Source organism: Gadus chalcogrammus, chromosome 14 (genome assembly GCF_026213295.1).
Source record: "Gadus chalcogrammus isolate NIFS_2021 chromosome 14, NIFS_Gcha_1.0, whole genome shotgun sequence".
NCBI classification, from domain to species: domain Eukaryota; kingdom Metazoa; phylum Chordata; class Actinopteri; order Gadiformes; family Gadidae; genus Gadus; species Gadus chalcogrammus.
This window is the reverse complement of record NC_079425.1, coordinates 23,436,448-23,444,922: the sequence shown is the minus strand read 5'-3', so window position 1 is coordinate 23,444,922 and position 8,475 is coordinate 23,436,448. Positions and strand designations below refer to the sequence as shown.

General features: G+C 42.2%; 1 long non-coding RNA gene across 1 annotated transcript; it reads left to right on the top strand.

Moving 5' to 3' along the window:
• The first annotated feature begins 2,345 nt into the window (after window positions 1–2,345).
• On the top strand, window positions 2,346–8,275 carry LOC130404033 (uncharacterized). The gene is made up of 5 exons (XR_008904158.1): window positions 2,346–2,373; window positions 2,775–2,819; window positions 7,008–7,117; window positions 7,647–7,831; window positions 8,206–8,275. It is a non-coding gene; the product is annotated as an uncharacterized LOC130404033 (long non-coding RNA).
• Window positions 8,276–8,475: the final 200 nt, after the last annotated feature.

Here is an 8,475-nt window from a genome sequence, read left to right as displayed (position 1 = left end):
GTGGTCCACGTCTGTCTGCTGCCTGGCAGGCCCGCCTACTGGCTGGGGAAGGACACCCTGAGGGCGTCTGCCAAACCGTTTGCGGAGAACCGCCGCCGGCTGTGCCAGGGGCTGGGTGCCGCGGGAGCGCCCCCAGGATCGGTGGTCCTCTTGCAGGGCGGGGAGCAGAAGCAGCGGTACTGCACCGACACGGACGACGTCTTCAGACAGGTGTGAGGCTTCCCGTCTGGCGCCTAGGCCTAGCCTCCACCTCCAGCGCCCTGCTGCCTCAGCGAGGTCTCTCCGTCGGGGGAATAGATCTCATACTTCATGCATGGAGGAGGGAAAGATTTAATTATTCTAAATCGGTCCTCGCCAGAAGGAGAAAGTGTCAGTGGCCAGGCTGATTATCAGCTACACTTTATCTTTGTCTTCCTTTGTGCAGAGCAGGGATGTGATATTGAGCTTGCCCAAAATGTTCTGGCAATATGGGGGAAAAATACATGTCTTAATCAGTACCAGACATAATATTCCGTGCAATCAATTGTGATTGATTGATTGTTTAATCAAAGGCTGTGGAATCAGTGTACTTCAATACCTCTCCTTCTCGCTATGAGTAATTTTCCAATGGACGTCTGGACTCACCGAGGCTGATTTCATTGGTGCTGTTGAGGTCATAAACAGGAGAATCCGGCCTCTTTTTCCCCAACCTGCCTGAGAGATATGCCATCGAGATGGGAGAGTAAACCATGGTTTTCATAATGTGAAGATGCTATCTTCAGCAGCCGTCACTGACTCGCTTGCTTTGGGTCCGTTTCAAAATGTCTACAACACGTTCCATACATTGAGCAAATTAAAAGTTATATGCTGCACAAAATTGTGTATGGATATAATGCACCAACTTTAAAACAATTGAAAAGAGTCATCTTTGCAATCTTCATCAAATTTTATGAGTTACTCAAAAAATGTCGCTATTTTTGATCCAAGAAATTATGTCTTTCCTTACCTTAACTAGTCTCTATCTCTGTGTTGACAGGATCTATCCCATGGAGCACTTCAAAGAGAAATATGCTGTTGATGTAAGTCCATGTGATGTAAGTCTAGGGAAGTCATCACTTCTGCTCTGGTCCACTTGTGTTGGCTGACATTTTCCCAGGATCTGAACTTTAAAGTTAAGGTTAGCCAGCCATAAACTTGCTGTGTCTCTGTAGGGCTGTTTCTAAAGGTGAAATCCACCCATCCCTACTTCAGTTCATAGCTGGTGTTGGTGTTGAAATGGTGGTGTGGTCCAAATGTAATGGTTCCATACAAACGCTGAATCCATATCATAACTACAATTGTGAGTGGGTTAGAAGGCCTCTTGAATATCTGCACTGTGATTAATTCTGTACATTAGTGATCTCAATCATCTCCTGTTATTTAACTACCGGTATCTTCGTTTTTTTTTCAAACATCTGAGAGGGGCAGAGACAGAATCTTAAAAGCCTGGCGGTATTACTTTAATGACACATGACATACAAGTCAATTTCATTTCTTTAAAGGTGATCATTAAAATAAATTGTTCTTGCAGTAATATACTCCTTGATTTTATTTAATTAATGTTATGACATCTCGTTATTGGTTAAGGAGCTAGTTCAAGCCAATGGTTTCTGGATATTAAAGGCACGTGCGGGTTCTTTTGCTTTCATTTTTCCTTGCTGACGACCTGCGTTTTTTTCATTTATCTTCACAAAACGAACTGAAAAATAATGACTGTCAATGTCATTTGACATTTAGTTAAGTCAAATAAGTAAGTACTTCGGTTATTGAGTTTTGATGTACAGAAGATGTACAGAGATAATAAAAAGATCAAAGATAATGATATGAATGCTATGAAGACGGGTAATACTCTGTAAGTGAAATAACTCTGCCTTCTAAGTACTAAGGCCCAACCGACTGCATCTTAGTGGCCGACGCCGATACTGATATTAGTGAGTAAAAAAACTGGCGATATCGTGATATCGGTTAATATTGGATGTATATTGTGGTATTCTGTGGTCGTAGCAGCTCTTTGGGATTTGCTAATCACCCTCAAGCAATGATTCAGGCGTCATCACAATAAAATCATGAACTAAAGGAACAAATTAACTGTATGGAGAGGAGCTACTATCCGTCACACAGAACCCAATGTAAATCTGTTGTTGTCGCGAGTGTTGGCATAGATTTGCTTAGATAAAGTTTTCACATGCATTTCGGTAAGCATACACGCTGATACCGATCTATCTGTGTAGGGCGAATATTGGCAGATAAAATCGGACAAGCAATATATCCGTCGGGCTCCACTAAATACTGCATCCCGACCTTTTCAGATTGCAGACACTGATCAGCCTGGATCTAGCCGTCCCGCTCACATTGGTATGTGACCTTCAGGGGGAACATTGACCTTGGGAAGCGGCTGGGAAGCTCTCAGTTTGAAGGCAATAACTGCTGCCTCACATGGCCCCAATTATTCATTCCTATGATTATTCATTAATGTAATCGTGCTTTGTTCAGACGGCTTCTGGGGGACTTTTACTATGAATACAGATTGCGGGTGATTACCTTCATTTTGGAACAAATTTGATTAGACTAATGGTTTTGCCAGGCTTTGTGAGTTCATATAAATGGCAGGATAATGGTTTTATCCTTGCCAATAGCTGGAATTATTTCCTTAGAAATGTGCGATTACATATTTTCCACATAAAACAACGTACGCTTCAGAAGCTCTCACATATGTACGTATGTTGGTGCTAACTGTGTCACCTTTTCTCCGCCAGCTTTGAAGTAATCAACACCATACTGCATCCAGTCATCGTGGAATGGTGAGTCAGCATTTTTTTAAACACGGCTGTTTTTAAATTGCCAATTCATTGTTATATGAGGAAATACATAGATCCACCATGGCTAGTATTGTCTGTCACTTTTATCATGTCCTCCAATTAATTATATCTTCAATCTTTGTTTTTGTATTTAAGGGTCTCAAGTCCGATTTGACCTGTTCGCAATCTCCCGAGCTTCCCAAAGGGGAATTTGTGTGTGTGTATGTGCATGTGGTTGTGCCCGTTTGTGTGTTCGTGCTTGGGCCTGTGTGCAGTGAAGAGCAGTGTGTGTTGTCCTAGCCCCCCCCCCCCCCCCCCCCCACCTCTCAGACAGAGCTGTAATGGGCTCCGTGCCAGCCTGTCTGTCCCCAGCATTAGGCTCTGGGCTCTCCAGATCAATTGACATTTTCTGAAATAAGGAGGAATGCTTCTCAGGCACACCCGGTGGCCAGAATCACTTGATAGAACTCTCCCTGCTCATCTCCAACAGCGGTCTTTAATGGACATTGTGTGTCGTCTAGATCAAGCCGGCTTACATTGGCAACCCTGCTGGTAACCGGAGTACAGGTTCTCATTTGTAATTCTCTGTTGAATGTGTGATCACAAAGAAAACAAAGGTGACACACTTGCCTCTGTAACAGCCATGAGGAATGGGAAAAATGTCTGTGAAAGTGATGTTATACATATTATAGTGGTGTTATCATGGGAAAATAATGTCTGTGAGGTTCCGGTTGACTTCAGTTTTACATACCAAACACTATCAAACATAATCAATAAAGACATTGACCTGGTGTATCAAGCTGATGGGATTATTGTTAACATAGACACATAACATCTACATTAAGTATTCTATCCGCCTTCAAATCTCCAACTGAAGAAGCTGGGTGGAGCTAGGTGGATGTTTTCTGACATCCAGCTGGTCAGGGTACATTTACCTTACGTTCAAGAAATACAAAAAATAGCAATTCCTTGTTTACACCAGCAACGCAAGACAAGCGACGTGGAACACATTCGGTCACAGATCAAAGAAAACCCAAAGAGTACAGTACTAGCTAAAGTTCCTCTCGTCCAATCCAGAAAGGTCTCGGGAAAGATTTTGAACGCGAGAAAAAGATAATAGTTCTGAACACATACTGTTTCGTTCTGCTTTCGTCGATATTGTACCGTATCATCTGTATATTCAGAAATGCTCATCTGAATTCCTCCACAGTCCACTCGGAGGAAAGAGTTCATGATATTTAGCAGGCAAGAAGCGGGGAAATAGCGATGGCTTTAAACCCGGGAACACAGGGCTTAGGACGCCAGAGACTTGAGTGAACGGGTGATTCTGGTTCCCTGTTTCACTTTGACGGAGAGAACATTCTATCCCCCTGATTCTAGATCTGTGGGATAAAAGTGCTTGAGCCCTACAAAGCAGAGGTCTGTTACCCAGACACACATTGTGGGAATCCATGAAGGCAGAGAGCAGATGGTACTCTTTCACTTGAATACACCCCAGCATAATAATTTGATAGTGTGTGTGTGTGTGTGTGTGTGTGTGTGTGTGTGTGTGTGTGTGTGTGTGTGTGTGTGTGTGTGTGTGTGTGTGTGTGTGTGTGTGTGTGTGTGTGTGTGTGTGTGTGTGTGTGTGTGTGTCTTTGTGCATGTGTGTCTTTGTGCTTGTGTGTCTTTGTGTGTGTGTGTGTGTGTGTGTGTGTGTGTGTGTGTGTGTGTGTGTGTGTGTGTGTGTGCTTTTGCGTTTGTGTGTCTCCGTGTGTGTGTCTGTGTTTTTATGACAAAATACACATCATAGCAAACAAGCTACAAAGAAATATTCATCCATCTTTCTTCATGCGTATTTTCTTTAAAATGCCGTTGTTGTCACTGCTCCCATCTTTAACCACAGTCTCCCATTTGAATCATATTCATTCTCTGGTTTCTGGGCCATGTGTTGAAGGTCTATAGTTCATGGATCCCTGATATCTGGAGTGCTGATGCAGTCTCATGCACTCTCAGATCAGATACTGAGAGAGTGCACCTTCTTATCAGTAGGAATGTCTGACAGGCTCACAGAGAAACCACAAGAGTGCGGGCCTTATCTCCTCAAGGTGTATCATTGAATAACCCAGGATCGTATTATAACTCAATTCATTGGGATTTCTGAATAATTCAAAACTATGTATCCTAAGTTGAAGTGATCACACTATTAATAAAAGAAAAAATCATTGGTAATGGTTTTTAAAACCATTTCACGCTAACATAATATTCCTCTCACATATCAAAATACAACAAACATTAAATTCTCTAGCTTTTGTTTCGATATTGTAACCATTAACAACAGGTTGCTCATATGAGTCTTGAACGTTTTGGGTTATATCTTCATGGTTGATTGCTCTTGACTGCTGACCTCTGATTGTTTCTTCAGCCGCGTGACCGAGACTGATATGGAGCTGGAGATCATGCGCTACACACTCAGGATCTCCAGTGAAGCCCACAAAAACGTTGGATCCGATTTAGGGTTGAAGCCTATGAGTTCCAATTCATTTTAGACAGTATACAAAAGATTTGGGTTGCACATCCATATTCATAATATCGTGCAGTGTGTTTATACATTATTTTGTCCCCAACATAAGGGTTTCATCTATACAGTCATATCTATACAGGTCATCCGACGAGTGGTGTGACCTGTCAACTAGCTTGTATTGCTTCTTCCTCTTTAGTGAGTCATGAGATTCTGAGGCTTCTGGTTTCATCTAGTAGAGGTCATCACTTTTCAGTTGAATCCAGTCGCTCTGCAGCAGAACTGTCACTGTGCCCTGTATGCAGTATGTTGTTTCTGCATAAGTATTTTTAGTATGCATAATTCAGTCCAATGACTGAAATTCCGTGACTGCCCTGGGCACTCCCAGGGATGTTTAATAAGGGATATTTTTTTAGTTGATTTCACATTCAAAACACCTTTAAAGAGCATCACATTAGCACTGCATTGGGAAGTTTTAATTGCGGCTTAGAACCATCGCTTCTAGCCATGGCGTTCACGACTTTCACAACATCCATTTAATTCTTCAAACTAAACAAAGCCCTTTGCCCATGCTTGTTTTTTGTGAACATGAACGTGAACTCTGTCTTAAAAAGAAACTCGCAGTCAGAAACATATTTTTTTGACTTATATTGAATCACATCAAATAGATGAACAAGTATTGGGTTTGTTTTCCACACATTAATCATTGACATTCCACACAGAATTATACTGCATTTAATTGAATTGAGTCTCCTCAGGTGCGATCCCCACTCAGGTAAAGAGGGGGAGGGGGGGACCTGGAGCATGAGACGAGAGAGGGAAACAGACACACCCGCCCACAGCACTGTGGCCGTAACAATCCCAACGAAGATTCAATGTCATCCCTGGGTCACTCAAAAAAATGCATTTCAAAGAACATCATCAGCTACATGAAATAGCACTGAACGCGACGGCTCAGATGTACAAAGCCCGGGAGGCGACATGGGAGTAATGTTTTAATAAAAAAAAAAGCAGTAGGTGCAGTCGTCAGGCGATATATTTTTATTTTTTTTCTAATGTTGTTCTCCAGTTTCATTTCCCCTCCCAGCACTGGGCCCTGGGAGGGCCTGTGGAGGGCTCTGTGGTGTTTGTGAAACACAACCAGGAGGTGCCTGCTCAGCACGGCGGTCTGCTGGGCTTCCTGTGCTCTGTTGAGAGTCACAGAGAACTGTTTGATGTGCTTTACCGTGGATGATCAGGGCACCTACGCTTAACGCTTTCTTGAAAAGCACACGGTCAAAGGAAGGGCATCGCTCTGCCAATTATCCTGTGCCGTTTCTTTACTCTTATTTTTCCTTTAAACCTGGCATTGCTATTATCGTGTGAGTGTGTTTGTGTGTGTGTGTGTGTGTGTGTGTGTGTGTGTGTGTGTGTGTGTGTGTGTGTGTGTGTGTGTGTGTGTGTGTGTGTGTGTGTGTGTGTGTGTGTGTGTTTGTGTGTTTGTGTGTTTGTGTTTTTGTGCATGCGCATGAATATAGAACAAACATCTATTTGTTGTGTAGTGTTTGTGTAATCTAAATGGTAGGACCTACTCAATGATAGGCAAACAAAGTAGAAAGTCGACATCTAGAGCTTGAAGCTTCTGGTTGCTGAAATACACATCCAGGGTCTCATGTAATTCTGTGTGTCTTTTGTGTTTGATTTCCTTGCAGTCTCTTCCAGCACTACTGCTACACCAAAGGAGGGATGCGTCACTCATCCTACACCTGCATCTGGGGAACGTAGGACATTTAAAAATGCTGCTCCAGTGCCCTTAAGCAAGGTGACTCACTTGTTTCCTAGTGTACGACTGAGGTTGTATCTAGGCATCAACGGTCCAACGGTTTCCTTACTCAAGCAGAAACTTAACTAATGAATCAAACCTCCACATTGACACCGACAAACTAGGATCTAGTTAAACTTAAAATCCATGCTCAATTATTATCAAAAATGTTTGAGACATAGCAGCATGACGTTGAATAAGAACCTTATGGCTAGTAGCAGTTTGATGATGGGTGAAGAACACCTTGTGAATGAAAGAGGTCAAAAGAGAACCAATAGGCAACAAATCTTCAGCAGTCTGTGTCTTATGAAGATATAGAGATGCTTCTTAGCTCTTCATTCGTCCATTTGAAAAGCACTATGAGACTTGACTGAGACATTAATCCATGCAGATTAGAATCTTTTCGGATATTTTTGTTGATAAAAAAAAGTTAATTACATGTGTGAGTACTTCATAAAATAACATCTTGAAGGCTTCAATGTGCCCGAGAAGGCGCACCTTATAACTAGGGGGCCTTTGACACGTCCAGGGGTGAAGTGGGCTGACATGCACCTGCTGGCGGACCGAACCCACCTGGAGGAGCTGCTGAAGCTGGGCATCCTGAAGGGCACCGTGGAGGACATGATGGGGGTCCGCCTGGGAGCCGTCTTCATGCCCCACGGCCTGGGCCACCTGCTGGGCTGCGACGTGCACGATGTCGGGGGGTACCTGGAGGTCAGCGTGATATGAATATGGAGATCCGTATCATACTGCTAATGCTAGCAATGGAGCTTTGTCTAGACTCTAGATACTCTAAGAATTTTTTTAGATAAGTAAAAGACTGTTAAAAATTTTATGTGAATGGTATTGATTATCAAAGCAAATTATAACAGTATTTGAAGCGTTAATAAAGCATTATATCAAGTTTTCTAAAATCAAAAAGCAAAGCATATGTTTATTTATGAATGTTTATACATGCATGTTTATTACGTGTATGTTTAACTTCTGGGAGGGAATTCATTTATTTTGAAATGGGAAAGTTTCCATGAGATAAGCCCAAGAAGAGAAAATTCGTATTTTTCTCAGACATTCTTTTCATCCTATTGCAGTTAGGTTGGCTACCAGACCTGTTTGCATTCAATTTGACCGTAAAAGGGGACAAAGGAAAACATTGAAGGTTTGTATAAACATGGTAGTGGTAGAGTCCTGTCTGAAAAGGTAAGAAAAATATGAATATGTCTGGAAGGGTGTTCTGCATTTAGCTCAAAACAGCTGCATTTAGCTCAAACCAAATGTCTCATGTCATTCTTTTCTTGGATGTTATATTATGAAATATATTGCCTCATTGTAACAAAAAACAACATTTTTATAAGCCATAC